The sequence below is a fragment of the Drosophila subobscura genome, chromosome A (assembly GCF_008121235.1).
Source record: "Drosophila subobscura isolate 14011-0131.10 chromosome A, UCBerk_Dsub_1.0, whole genome shotgun sequence".
NCBI classification, from domain to species: domain Eukaryota; kingdom Metazoa; phylum Arthropoda; class Insecta; order Diptera; family Drosophilidae; genus Drosophila; species Drosophila subobscura.
The window spans coordinates 101,153-115,715 of record NC_048530.1 but is presented as its reverse complement, the minus strand read 5'-3'; the positions used below and the strand labels follow the sequence as shown (position 1 = coordinate 115,715).

Below are 14,563 nucleotides of genomic sequence, written 5' to 3'. Positions count from 1 at the left end.
GCATCTCACATTTGCCATATAGACAAAGTGACTTAGTGCTGAACTGATTTCTTTTCGCTCGCCTTAAGTCTTAAATCTTACTTAAATCGTTACATATATCCAATAATATACAATATGCTTGAAAATGTCGTAAAATTTTCAAACAACTTATTTAGCATAGTCTTACAACCCTCAACCATATGTAGTCCAAGCAGCACTATAAAATTAATTAAAAGTACATAACAGCATGGACTGCGATATGCGTTCAAAATGTCGATGTTCATGTGTCCTGCAGTTCACACGATGACGCACAGTTTGCTGCGTTCTTCATCGACCCATGAGCCGAGTGATCCATCGCTTAGAGTGATTAAAATTTGTTTGTTATTACATTTGTCAGATATGTTTTTATTGAAAGAAATTAAAAATACACCATTTTACTGGCATATATCAATTCCTTCAATAAAATTGTATTTTTATCCTAAAAGAATGTTGCGAAATGTCTTAGTTTTATATAAACGATATCTTACCCATATTATGAATATAAATAATATGTAATTTGACAATGTTTGATAAATATCAATTTATATAAAAGAATTAACCTGAACACAGGTACAACATTGCACTTTTTAGGTTGTTGGACTATACATATGCGCAACGCGTGCATATTATGGGCCATATGCACACAGATTTTATAAATCAATATATTGTAATATATCATCAATATGTAATTTTAATATTAAATGCTTCACACACCGTTAACAAAAATATATTGCCAATTTACCAAACAAACAATGTTTTTATAAAATCATAATTGTAAAATAAATATATTCAGTTGTAAATCTTATATGTATTTTCTAATGATGTTGTCAATATACTCATATAGTAGTAGCTAATATACATATGACTTGGTTATAAGTCATATGTATATTAGCTACACAGTGATCACGTCCGGAGACCTCACTAAATAATTCAATCGGTAGTAGCGACGGGCGGTGTGTACAAAGGGCAGGGACGTAATCAATGCGAGTTAATGACTCACACTTACTGGGAATTCCAAGTTCACAATCCCAAGCATGAAAGTGGTTCAGCGGTTTACCCGGACCTCTCGGTCCAGGAAATACACGTTGATACTTTCATTTGTAGCGCGTGCAGCCCAGGACATCTAAGGGCATCACAGACCTGTTATTGCTCAATCTCATTATTGCTAGACGCAATTTGTCCATTTAAGAAGCTAGTGTCCTTATAATGGGACAAACCAACAGGTACGGCTCCACTTATATAAACACATGCAAACACAATAAACATTTTACTGCCACCATGAATGAAGGCCATATTAGCTTCAACACCATAATCCTGAAGATATCTATTTAATATATTTGAGTCTCGTTCGCATTTTATAAAATCATAATTGTAAAATAAATATATTCAGTTGTAAATCTTATATGTATTTTTAATGATGTTGTCAATATACTCATATAGTAGTAGCTAATATACATATGACTTGGTTATAAGTCATATGTATATTAGCTACACAGTGATCACGTCCGGAGACCTCACTAAATAATTCAATCGGTAGTAGCGACGGGCGGTGTGTACAAAGGGCAGGGACGTAATCAATGCGAGTTAATGACTCACACTTACTGGGAATTCCAAGTTCACAATCCCAAGCATGAAAGTGGTTCAGCGGTTTACCCGGACCTCTCGGTCCAGGAAATACACGTTGATACTTTCATTGTAGCGCTCGTGCAGCCCAGGACATCTAAGGGCATCACAGACCTGTTATTGCTCAATCTCATTATTGCTAGACGCAATTTGTCCATTTAAGAAGCTAGTGTCCTTATAATGGGACAAACCAACAGGTACGGCTCCACTTATATAAACACATGCAAACACAATAAACATTTTACTGCCACCATGAATGAAGGCCATATTAGCTTCAACACCATAATCCTGAAGATATCTATTTAATATATTTGAGTCTCGTTCGCATTTTATAAAATCATAATTGTAAAATAAATATATTCAGTTGTAAATCTTATATGTATTTTTTAATGATGTTGTCAATATACTCATATAGTAGTAGCTAATATACATATGACTTGGTTATAAGTCATATGTATATTAGCTACACAGTGATCACGTCCGGAGACCTCACTAAATAATTCAATCGGTAGTAGCGACGGGCGGTGTGTACAAAGGGCAGGGACGTAATCAATGCGAGTTGATGACTCACACTTACTGGGAATTCCAAGTTCATGTGAACAGTTTCAGTTCACAATCCCAAGCATGAAAGTGGTTCAGCGGTTTACCCGGACCTCTCGGTCTAGGAAATACACGATGATACTTTCATTGTAGCGCGATGCAGCCCAGGACATCTAAGGGCATCACAGACCTGTTATTGCTCAATCTCATTATTGCTAGACGCAATTTGTCCATTTAAGAAGCTAGTGTCCTTATAATGGGACAAACCAACAGGTACGGCTCCACTTATATAAACACATTCAAACACAATAAACATTTTACTGCCACCATGAATGAAGGCTATATAAGCTTCAACACCATAATCCTGAAGATATCTATTTAATATATTTGAGTCTCGTTCGTTTGTGAAGGTTGCAGACCAAAAATACAAAATTTAGAATGTCTGGACAAAATTGTATTAAGAATTTTTTGGGAACAGTCTTCTTATTTTATCGCAAAAATATTGAACCTTCCCCACTGTACATGCATTCCATAGAGAGCCCAAATGCAAGATCAGAAGCTTTTATCTTGAAAAGCTCTCTCTTTCGAAATTGCACGTGCGAGCGCCGTTCACATGTGAGCTTTTTCTCTCCGCAAGCATAGCTTACGGCTAGCCCTTCGAGAACCTTCTTAGCTCTCTCATACCCAGCTTTTGGAGGGGTAAAATAGTTAGGCTAAGTGCATGCTGCACAGAACAAAAGTGCATTCAAAGTTGGAAGACTTAATTAATGTGCGTACAGAACATATAAAAAGAAAAACGTGGTGAAAATTCTGCAAAACCATAAAAGGGAACATAAACCCAATAAAACCATTTGAAAAGTGTTGTGGCTGCAAAGAACAAAAACTAAAACCAAACCCTGGATAAGGTACGCAAAGAAAATGAAAAAGTGACCTTATTACATAATTTCACGTATGTACTGTACATACATAGGTTATGATCCACGTGTGGCAGAAAATTGCTGACCTGGCCTGACCACCCTCAAGGAGGGGGTCCGCTTCATGACGATCATCAGTCCTTCTTCTTGGTGCCACCGGACCTTGCCTGCAGGCATAGAAACGGAGGGACTTGGCGATCGGGACCGAGCCGTTTATTTATATACATATATCTCACGCGCAATTAAGCCGCTCAACAACAACGACAATATAAAACCATCTGAAATATTATATCACCGCGCCTTGTGTAAAGAAAATGTTGGTGCTTGCACATGTAGGGTGTGGAAAAATTAGCTCAGCGGTCATTGCCCTTGCGGCTGACCATACACCTATGCGCATTTAACTAGACCCACCTGACCGTATGTCACCTATTCTCTCCTTCTCTCAGGTTATTAAAATTGTTCGATGCCGACATTCTAAAAGCCACTTAAGGGAAGAAAAATAAATCCACAAAATCTAGAAAAGAAAAATTTAATGAAAAATTATGGATCGAAAAAAAATAGAAAAGAAAATTGTTTAATAATATTAAATATTCCTAGACGTTAACTTAGAAATAGAAGAAGAAAAAAAAAATGAAATTTATGCCTAGTTAAGAATAGATTTTAAAAGGTGCATCATCGGTCTCATTGTGTCCATGGAAGGGTATTGGTAAAATACCTCTTCATAACGCTTCTTGTTATTTTGCATATTTCTACATTTCTTTAACAGTTTTTATTGCAAACGTGAAATTGGGCCCAACGACACCAGCAGCTGTTTAAAAGTCTGTAAGTAGACACACATATATACACATACACTCCGGGTCAGGAGAATAGCGTCTACACAGTGAGACATGCATGCTTAACCATATATAAAATGAATTATTATTAACTACAATCACTACAATTATGCCATTTAATTCCTTTAATTAATTCATTCTTACTTTATATTTTGATTATATTATTTTTATTCATATTTGATCATTCTCTTGAATTCCTATGTCTTAAATTAGTCCCACATATATATACACATGCAGTAAAAAATAGTTTTAAGGGTTAGGGTAGAAATAATGGGGGTTACAAACAACATGAAGTCATACCAGTCAAAGTAAAATTATAACGATTAACATGCATTTCTAATCTGATTTTTTGGGAGGGTTCCTAAGGCACATAAGCGCAGCAGCAGAAGGTTTTGGGTAGAACCATAATGGCATATTCTTATGTTATTCTACATGGAGGGTGGGTCAAGAGGGAAGAGCACAACCACCTTGCTCTTCACAGTAGGTAGTGGACCTTAAGTTCCGTCCGGGTTTGTAATTCCGATCCCAGTTCCCGTAAATCTGTCTACGATTTTGTTAGGTGACGGAGTTCGTTTTCGCAGCACAACACCCACCCCATTTTCCCTGAGCCTAGCCGGCCAACCTTTAGTAGACAGAGAGTGCTGACGAGACGACACTTCCCGTGTCCGTTACATAATAAATGGCGCCCAACGTGGGGCCCGAATGGTCCGTATCTACCAACGTGGGGCCCGAATGGCCGTACCTACCAACTATATATTCTATGGTTATAGGTTCCCCACGTTTTCCCCAATAACCTTCCCAATCCCTTCCGCAACCCAATATTGATCCAAATTTTAAAGTAGTTCAGTTTTTTGTGTTATATATCCAGCTCGGAACAGCTGGGAATCTGATCATTGTCGGACCCAGACCAGTGGATATATTGCATAGAAGAAGATCACAGTAGACTTCATTATATCATTTCATCAGGATACTAGGAACGATAGTTCTGAGTAAATTGGTTCTATACCTAGTAGCGAAGATGAATGACCTTTATTCTCTCGGGATTAATTGAGACTTGTTCAGACTGGAAAATTCGGTCCTGTTCCTCTTTTTCTCGAAAGGATCAACAACTAAATTTTGTTTTCTTTTTTCTGCTTACGGACTTAAGGTTATAACAACCGAAGACATTCCTTCTGCTGTGCTGGTGCCTGATAGGAGACCCTCACAATCATTGCCCATATTTTCGAATTTATAATCAAACAAAAAAAAATCTTTCGGGTCTTAAAGACTATATCGTTTTTCCTTAATCATAATTTGTTACAATGGCGGTAAGGCGAAGTATTGACAATATAAATGTTAATCTTGGCGAGGTAGTCGTACACTGCACTATATGCAATGATACTAGCCAGGACACCGACATTGTAGAAACCCATTGCAAACACAAATACCACAGGTCGTGTTTATCGGATTGGTTGACATCCAATGAGACATGCCCGATTTGTAGGCAGCTGTGTTCGTTACCGTTGCGTTCACAATCTCAATCGAATTTACAGAGTGGGGAAACTGCCGCGGCGAATTTTTCGTACACCGGAGCAATTCCGAAAAATCGTCCTAAAACAAGGTCACAGGTACGAAATACCCCAAAAGCCTCAAGTGCACGACCTAACCCACGACCAGGACCTGGCCAGACTAGACGTGTGCCGGAATCAATGTTCTTCCGAAGGAAATATCCAACGACTTATTTCAGAGTCCATGACTAAATTTCAGCAAAATATGACCGCAGTTATTTCAGAGAAAATAACAACGGGTTGAGGAATCTGAACCTGACAAATGTTTCTAGGAACTTCAGGGGATGAGCCCCAGCTGGAATGGGAGAGTGATATTGCTCCATCCTTCCCTCGAATGAGCAGCGCTAGTAATCTTCGTAACAATAGTTACAGGCCACGCCCATCTAGTGCTCGTGCGAATGTCACAGACATTCCTAGTGAACATCCTGATAAGATCTCAAATATCATTTCCAAGTGGCGTATAAAATTCAGTGGATCTTCCAAAGATATTCCCATCGAAGATTTTATTTATAGAGTGAATTGTCTTACCAATAATTGTTTAAATGGAAACTTTACCTTACTGGCGCAGTTTGCCAGTCTCTTATTTACTGATTCAGCCTTGTCATTTTACTGGCGTGTTCATAGGACCACGAATAACCTTGACTGGTATGAGTTATGCAGCCGGTTGCAAGAGAGATACCAGGATCAACGTTCGGATCGAGAGATCAAAGCAGCCATGCGTAGGCGTAAACAGGGTAGTAATGAAAGCTTTGACGATTTTCTAGATGCGATGCTATCTATCGCAGACTCTTTACGAGAGCCTATGCAGGATGGTGACGTCACCATAGAGGTTCGCGAGAATTTAAAGTCGGAACTGAAGCTCGACTTGCTTCATATCGAAACTCCAGATTTGGCAACCTTACGCAAGGAGTGTCACAAGCACGAGGAATTCTTTCGAAATCTGAAGTCAAAGCCTTTTCGCGACACGAAGTAGTGAATAGCAAGAGGTTTGTGAACTCCATAAGTCATGACGAAGAAGCTGAAGATAATTCCGAAAAAGAAGGGGACTCCCTTGACGAAGTTTATGCACTCCGATCTTCCGAAATTAGTAAATGCTGGAATTGCGAAGAACAGGGCCACAAATACCAGGAATGCCTAAAACCTCGTCGTATTTTCTGTTATGGTTGTGGTGTACCTGATACGTACAAGCCCAACTGTGCAAAGTGTAAAATCGACTACGGAAAACGTATCCCAGGATGTCCGTCGGTTAACAAGACGCGACATCCGACGTTAGTCTCGGATGCTCAACATATACATCTTATTACCGGACGTGAACTTAAACCAGACATATCCAAATCATCCTCAGACATACCAATCCCTCCACATTTCAGACCATACCATGTTAGACTTCGAGAATATCAGAAGCGTAGAGCCGAAATTTTTTATCCCAAACCTCCTTTAGCGGTGTTGTCTCGTTCAGCGGAACGAATGCGCGAATTTTGGAAGCGAAAGAGAAGCCTACGTCACGTCACTGTTTCCTCGGTCGTTCACAAAGCGAGCGATATTCGTCCTTTTACTCAAGTTGAGATACTCGGTGAGAGCTACCTTGCGCTATTAGATAGCGGAGCCAATAAAAGCGTCATCGGAGGAAAATTAGCCGATATAATTCTCTCGAAGAATCTTCTGACAAAAAATGAAAGGCGTTGTTCGTACTGCTGACGGTCAGACTCAGATGGTAGCTGGTTTTATTAAAGTTCCTCTGAATTACAATTCAATACACTCGGACTTTGAATTTCTAATAGTTTCATCTATCCAACAGGATATAATATGTGGAATGGACTTTTGGAAAAGATTTGGCATTTCTATCGTTCCATCATCATCATGGACAATAAGCGAATTATCATTTCAATCCGAGCACGAGTTGCTCAAGTTAGCCTTGTCGATTTCTCAAAAGAAGCAGTTACAGCACGTGATCGAATTGTTTCCGTCATTCGAAAAGAATGGAGTGGGGTTAACAACCCTAATAGAGCACCACATTGATACGGCTAACAGCAAGCCAGTTAAGCAAAGATTTTACCCTTTGTCTCCAGCAAAGAGAGAGAGCAGAGATCGATCGCATGTTGAGTATGGACGTAATTGAAGAAGCTCCGAGCTCCCCGTGGTCATCTCCTGTCACACTGCACATCAAACCTGGTAAGGTGCGACTTTGTTTAGATGCCCGCAAACTCAACGCAGTTACAGTCAGAGATGCGTATCAATTCCAATCATGGATGGCTTGTTAAGTAGGTTGCCGCCGGTTCACTGTATTTCAAAGATAGACCTTAAGGATGCCTTCTGGCAGATTAGATTAGACCAAGAATCTCGTGCGAAAACAGCTTTTTTCACAGTACCAAATAGGCCGCTTTATCAGTTTAAAAGAATGCCGTTTGGATTGACAAACGCGCCACACACGATGAGTCGGTTGATGGACATTGTAATTCCGTATCAACTCAAATCTCATGTGTTGGTATATCTTGATGACTTATTGGTGCTTTCAAGCAATTTTGAAGACCACTTGCTACATTTATCGGAAGTTGCTCTTCAATTACACAAGGCCGGACTGACAATAAACGTGCAGAAGAGTCAGTTCTGTCTGAAACGGGTGGACTACCTTGGGTATCTTGTGGGTGAGGGGACGCTTCAAGTTAATTCAGAGAAAGTACGAGCCGTGGATGAATTCCCGATACCGAAGACTCAAAAGCAACTAAGGAGATTTCTAGGAATGACTGGGTGGTATCAACGTTTTATTCCCAACTACTCTTCTGTTATCTTTTCTCTCACTGAACTACTCCGTGGAAAGTCGTATGAATGGAATGAAAAGGCACAAGCAGCGTTTGATGATATCAAGTGTAAATTATGCTCAGCTCCATTTTTAATTCATCCTAATTACGATAAGCCTTTTGTAGTTCAATGCGATGCATCTCTTCATGGGGTAGGTGCAGTTTTAGCCCAATGTGACGACTCAGGTTGCGAGCGTCCGATAGCTTACATGTCCAAGAAGCTGAACAAGGCTCAGCGAAACTACACGGTAACGGAACTCGAATGCTTGGCGGTAGTACTGGCCATAAAAATTCCGCATGTACATCGATGGTCATCCCTTCAAAGTTGTTACGGATCATGCAAGCCTCCGTTGGCTTATGAACCAGTCAGATCTCAGCGGTAGATTAGCCAGATGGGCAATAAAATTACAAGGTTACTCGTTCGAAATCGAGCATAGGAAAGGAAGCGAAAATGTAGTGGCTGATGCTTTGTCTCGTTCATTCGAAGGTGTTACGGAAGTAGCGGTTTTGGAATGCGAAGTGTTACCGGAAATCGATTTAAAGTCGGATGCGTTTCAGTCGCCGGAGTATCGATCACTCAGAGAGAAAGTCGTACTCTCCAAACTCCCAGATTTTCAAGTAATCGACGATTACATATATTATCGTACAGGGTTTTCCGTGTTGGATTCTGACCAAGCCGATGAGTCTTGGAAATTATTTGTTCCCGAAGCCTTGAGACGGGGCGTAATTAAAGCTGCGCATGACCAACCTTCCTCTGCACATTGTGGGATTGCCAAATGCCTCGACCAAATAAGGCAACGATTTTACTGGCCAAAATGGTAATAGACGTCCGCGATTATATTTCCGCATGTGATGTATGCCAGACCACAAAACATCCCACACGCTCTCTCAAACCTCCTATGGGCGCTAGAGTAGTTAGCGAACGTCCCTTTCAACGGTTGTACGTTGATTTCATTGGTCCCTTTCCTCGAAGCAGAAAGGGCAATATAGGAATATTTATCATCCTGGATCACTTCTCAAAATTTACCTTCTTAAAGGCGGTCAAGAAATTTACATCCAAGATAGTGATTGACCTATTGAGGGGAAGAGATATTTTCATGTTATGGAGTGCCGGAAGTGCTAGTGAGCGATAACGGTACGCAGTTTAAAAGTAGTGATTTTTCTAAATTCCTTTTGAAGTACGGTGTTCAGCACTTATGTACAGGGGCGTATGCACCACAGTCGAATGCCGCGGAAAGGGTTAACAGATCGATTAATGCCGCGCTCAGAGCGTACGTTCGTACTGACCATCGTGAATGGGATGTGTTCCTTAGTAGCATAAACTGTTCGTTGAGAAAATCAATACACCAATCAGTTGGTATGGCACCTTATTTCGTGGTCTTTGGTCAGCACATGATTTCACATGGCCAAGATTACAAAATGTTGCGAGAAGTCGAATTACTCAACGAGGGCGAGGGAAAATTGTCAAGAGCTGACGAATTTCAGAAGATTCGCTCAAACATCGAGAAAAACCTGACAAAAGCTTACGAGAGAAATCAACGCACTTACGATCTGAGATCAAGCCTCGTTCGTTTGAGGTAGGTCAAGAAGTTATAAAGAGAAATTTTTCTTTGAGTAGCGCGGCCAATAACGTTAACGCTAAACTAGCTCCAGTTGGAGTGAAGGCTCGCGTAAAGCAGAAATGTGGCCAACTGATTTATCTACTGGAAGACTTGAACGGTAAAGAGCTGGGGAAATTTCACATTAAGGATATTTGGTAGCTAGAAACAATAGTCTGCACCCTTCCTTGTTTTTGTTTCAGTTTTATCTTGGGTCAAAACCCTAAGATAAAATCTGGCGGGGGGGTGTGAAGGTTGCAGACCAAAAATACAAAATTTAGAATGTCTGGACAAAAATTGTATTAAGATTTTTTTTTTTTTTTGGGAACAGTCTTCTTATTTTATCGCAAAAATATTGAACCTTCCCCACTGTACATGCATTCCATAGAGAGCCCAAATGCAAGATCAGAAGCTTTTATCTTGAAAAGCTCTCTCTTTCGAAATTGCACGTGCGAGCGCCGTTCACATGTGAGCTTTTCTCTCCGCAAGCATAGCTTACGGCTAGCCCTTCGAGAACCTTCTTAGCTCTCTCATACCCAGCTTTTGGAGGGGTAAAATAGTTAGGCTAAGTGCATGCTGCACAGAACAAAAAGTGCATTCAAAGTTGGAAGACTTAATTAATGTGCGTACAGAACATATAAAAAGAAAAACGTGGTGAAAATTCTGCAAAACCATAAAAGGGAACATAAACCCAATAAAACCATTTGAAAAGTGTTGTGGCTGCAAAGAACAAAACTAAAACCAAACCCTGGATAAGGTACGCAAAGAAAATGAAAAAGTGACCTTATTACATAATTTCACGTATGTACTGTACATACATAGGTTATGATCCACGTGTGGCAGAAAATTGCTGACCTGGCCTGACCACCCTCAAGGGGGGGTCCGCTTCATGACGATCATCAGTCCTTCTTCTTGGTGCCACCGGACCTTGCCTGCAGGCATAGAAACGGAGGGACTTGGCGATCGGGACCGAGCCGTTTATTTATATACATATATCTCACGCGCAATTAAGCCGCTCAACAACAACGACAATATAAAACCATCTGAAATATTATATCACCGCGCCTTGTGTAAAGAAAATGTTGGTGCTTGCACATGTAGGGTGTGGAAAAATTAGCTCAGCGGTCATTGCCCTTGCGGCTGACCATACACCTATGCGCATTTAACTAGACCCACCTGACCGTATGTCACCTATTCTCTCCTTCTCTCAGGTTATTAAAATTGTTCGATGCCGACATTCTAAAAGCCACTTAAGGGAAGAAAAATAAATCACAAAATCTAGAAAAGAAAATTTAATGAAAAATTATGGATCGAAAAAAAAAATAGAAAAGAAAATTGTTTAATAATATTAAATATTCCTAGACGTTAACTTAGAAATAGAAGAAAAAAAAAAATGAAATTTATGCCTAGTTAAGAATAGATTTTAAAAGGTGCATCATCGGTCTCATTGTGTCCATGGAAGGGTATTGGTAAAATACCTCTTCATAACGCTTCTTGTTATTTTGCATATTTCTACATTTCTTTAACAGTTTTATTGCAAACGTGAAATTGGGCCCAACGACACCAGCAGCTGTTTAAAAGTCTGTAAGTAGACACACATATATACACATACACTCCGGGTCAGGAGAATAGCGTCTACACAGTGAGACATGCATGCTTAACCATATATAAAATGAATTATTATTAACTACAATCACTACAATTATGCCATTTAATTTCCTTTAATTAATTCATTCTTACTTTATATTTTGATTATATTATTTTTATTCATATTTGATCATTCTCTTGAATTCCTATGTCTTAAATTAGTCCCACATATATATACACATGCAGTAAAAATAGTTTAAGGGTTAGGGTAGAAATAATGGGGTTACAAACAACATGAAGTCATACCAGTCAAAGTAAAATTATAACGATTAACATGCATTTCTAATCTGATTTTTGGGAGGGGTTCCTAAGGCACATAGCGCAGCAGCAGAAGGTTTTGGGTAGAACCATAATGGCATATTCTTATGTTATTCTACATGGAGGGTGGGTCAAGAGGGAAGAGCACAACCACCTTGCTCTTCACAGTAGGTAGTGGACCTTAAGTTCCGTCCGGGTTTGTAATTCCGATCCCAGTTCCCGTAAATCTGTCTACGATTTTTGTTAGGTGACGGAGTTCGTTTTCGCAGCACAACACCCACCCCATTTTCCCTGAGCCTAGCCGGCCAACCTTTAGTAGACAGAGAGTGCTGACGAGACGACACTTCCCGTGTCCGTTACACGTTATCGGAATTAACCAGACAAATCCTCCACGAACTAAGAACGGCCATGCACCACCACCCATAGATTCGAGAAAGAGCTATCAATCTGTCTTACACACTTATGTTCGGACCTGGTAAGTTTTCCCGTGTTGAGTCAAATTAAGCCGCAGGCTCCACTCCTGGTGGTGCCCTTCCGTCAATTCCTTTAAGTTTCAGCTTTGCAACCATACTTCCCCCGGAGCCCAAAAGCTTTGGTTTCCCGGGAAGCGACTGAGAGAGCCATAAAAGTAGCTACACCCAATTGCTAGCTGGCATCGTTTATGGTTAGAACTAGGGCGGTGTTTGTAGTAGGGCGGCTTCCTTCGCTGCAGATAAGTCCTCGGTCCCGAAATGAAGAGGCGACACAGTATAGGTGATATATACAGTGGTTTATTATGCACTCGGACGGCGCGGGTGTTAGATTGTATGTGATCGTGTATGGATGTATGTATGTGGGTGTGTAGAAGTAAGACTGAATGTAATGTATCGACGCGTGTACCGGAATGTACGGGGGTGGGTAGAATACTAACTACCGCTTAGCGGCTGGCTGCCCGCCAGCTCGCGAGCGCCAGCAAAGAAGGAGAGGGCGAGAGCGTAGGGAGTGAGAGCGCGAGCGAAGTCCGGCTGTTAACAACAGCCCGCTGCTAACTAGCTGCTGCTACTTTCAACAACTTTGCGACCGAGACGCCATGTATGCATGCGGATGGCTAGGACGAAATGACGAAGTCGAAGAAGCATTAGTGAGTTGCGGAACGGAACGGAGTACGGAGGTAAAATATGTCTGGAAATGAGACTGAGGTTCGGATAAAACTGAATTCTGTGTGGGATGTACTGGTAAGCTTGGGCCTGGACAAGCTGTCGAATTGGGTACGGATGTGGACGACTTTTTGGATGAAGTGCGGGCAGAGTCGGATTGGATGATCTTCCTTGGAACAAAGGAACTTCTTCGGATTCACGCGGGTATTGAAGGATTGAAAATTCCTCGGAAGAGGACTGCTTTGAGACCTTAACGGGTTGGCGTGGCTTCCGGAGGGTGGCAGATTTTTATTGCCTTTGGAATGTGGCGGATGCGGATCGCTCTTAGCCTGAAGGGGTCGCTCTCCATGGCCTCTAGCGTCAAGTATCGCTGTGTGAGGAAGGAGTCCATTTCCGTCCATGGAGGCATTACCTTTTTGTCAGTTACTGACGACTCCCACAGAGCCCGGGTCAGTTTTGGCAGCTTGGAGGCACAGATAGTAACAAGAAGACTATCCCAATTGTCTGTGCAGACCTTGGAGTGAGCCAGGGCGGTTAGAACCCCTTGAATGGTGCTCTGAAGGTCTTTCAAGGCACGACTGCTCACGAGGCAGCAATAAAAGGATATTTATTTGGGTGGTCACCATGAGTCGATTATTTTCATATCGGCTACGGAGGGCTGACCATGCTGCCTCGAAACCGTCGTTGGTGAGTGGGGACTTTTCGACTATGGCTTTCGGATCGCCACGGGTCTTAGTGGAGAGGTGGTACAGCTTCTCCACTGGAGATAGCCTGGGATTGTTGATATATATCGCAGTGAATAAGTCCCGGAACGTAGGCCAGCGGACGGAGTCCCCTGTGAAAACTTCAATATCACAGGGGGGCAGCCGACAGCCGCCCTGGGAAGCTTGCGGCACGGGAGGACGGACTTCTGGGCGGTCAATCTGGGCAATGAGGTCCACTACGCACCGCTCGTAGCCCTCATAGCATTCGCCATACATGTCCTGAACTTTCTGTTGGACTTGAGGGGGCTCGCACAGCATTGCCACCGAACAGGTCTCAAACTCAGCATCCACCTTGGCCCACATGTTCTGGAGCTGGTCACGACGGACCTTTGAAACCGCGGAAGATGGGGTGCTGGTCCCGGAAGCGGTGAGCCGTGCTTCCAAGGTAGTCAGCCTATTGACGGCTGCCACAAACTTGGCCCGTGCGGAGGTGACGGTCGACTGTGCCATTGCAAGTGTGGGGCGAGAACTGATTTCCAACTTCGAGTGTTGAGGCGAAAGCACCTTTTGCGTGATCGGCGAAGGAAACAGCACCGAATTGGTCGTCCCCGCAGTAGCACTCGTGGAGGCCCTTGGAGTATCTGAGATCGGCGTTGATGGCACGGATGAGCTGGATGGCCTTGAACTACGAGGCGAAGACACCGACAAAAACTTCTTATCGTCTTTCCCACCGGTTGACATACTAGAACGCCAAATGAGAAATGTGCGGATGAGGCAGGTATGGAACCTCACCAGAGGGAGAAAAGAAAACAAGGAATTGTTTTCCTGTAGCGCACGAAAAAACTATCGGACGATATTCCTCAAGAAAAAGGATATTTTCTTATTGGCAGTGGATGGGGACGATTTTTGAGCAAAACGGAAGTGTTCGGGAGAACTATCGGATGATA

The 14,563-nt window shown here is 41.9% G+C and overlaps 1 non-coding gene across 1 annotated transcript; it reads right to left on the bottom strand.

Moving 5' to 3' along the window:
• Window positions 1-165: 165 nt before the first annotated feature.
• On the bottom strand, window positions 166-345 carry LOC117889648. The gene has a single exon (XR_004648526.1). It is a non-coding gene; the product is annotated as a 5.8S ribosomal RNA (ribosomal RNA).
• Window positions 346-14,563: the final 14,218 nt, after the last annotated feature.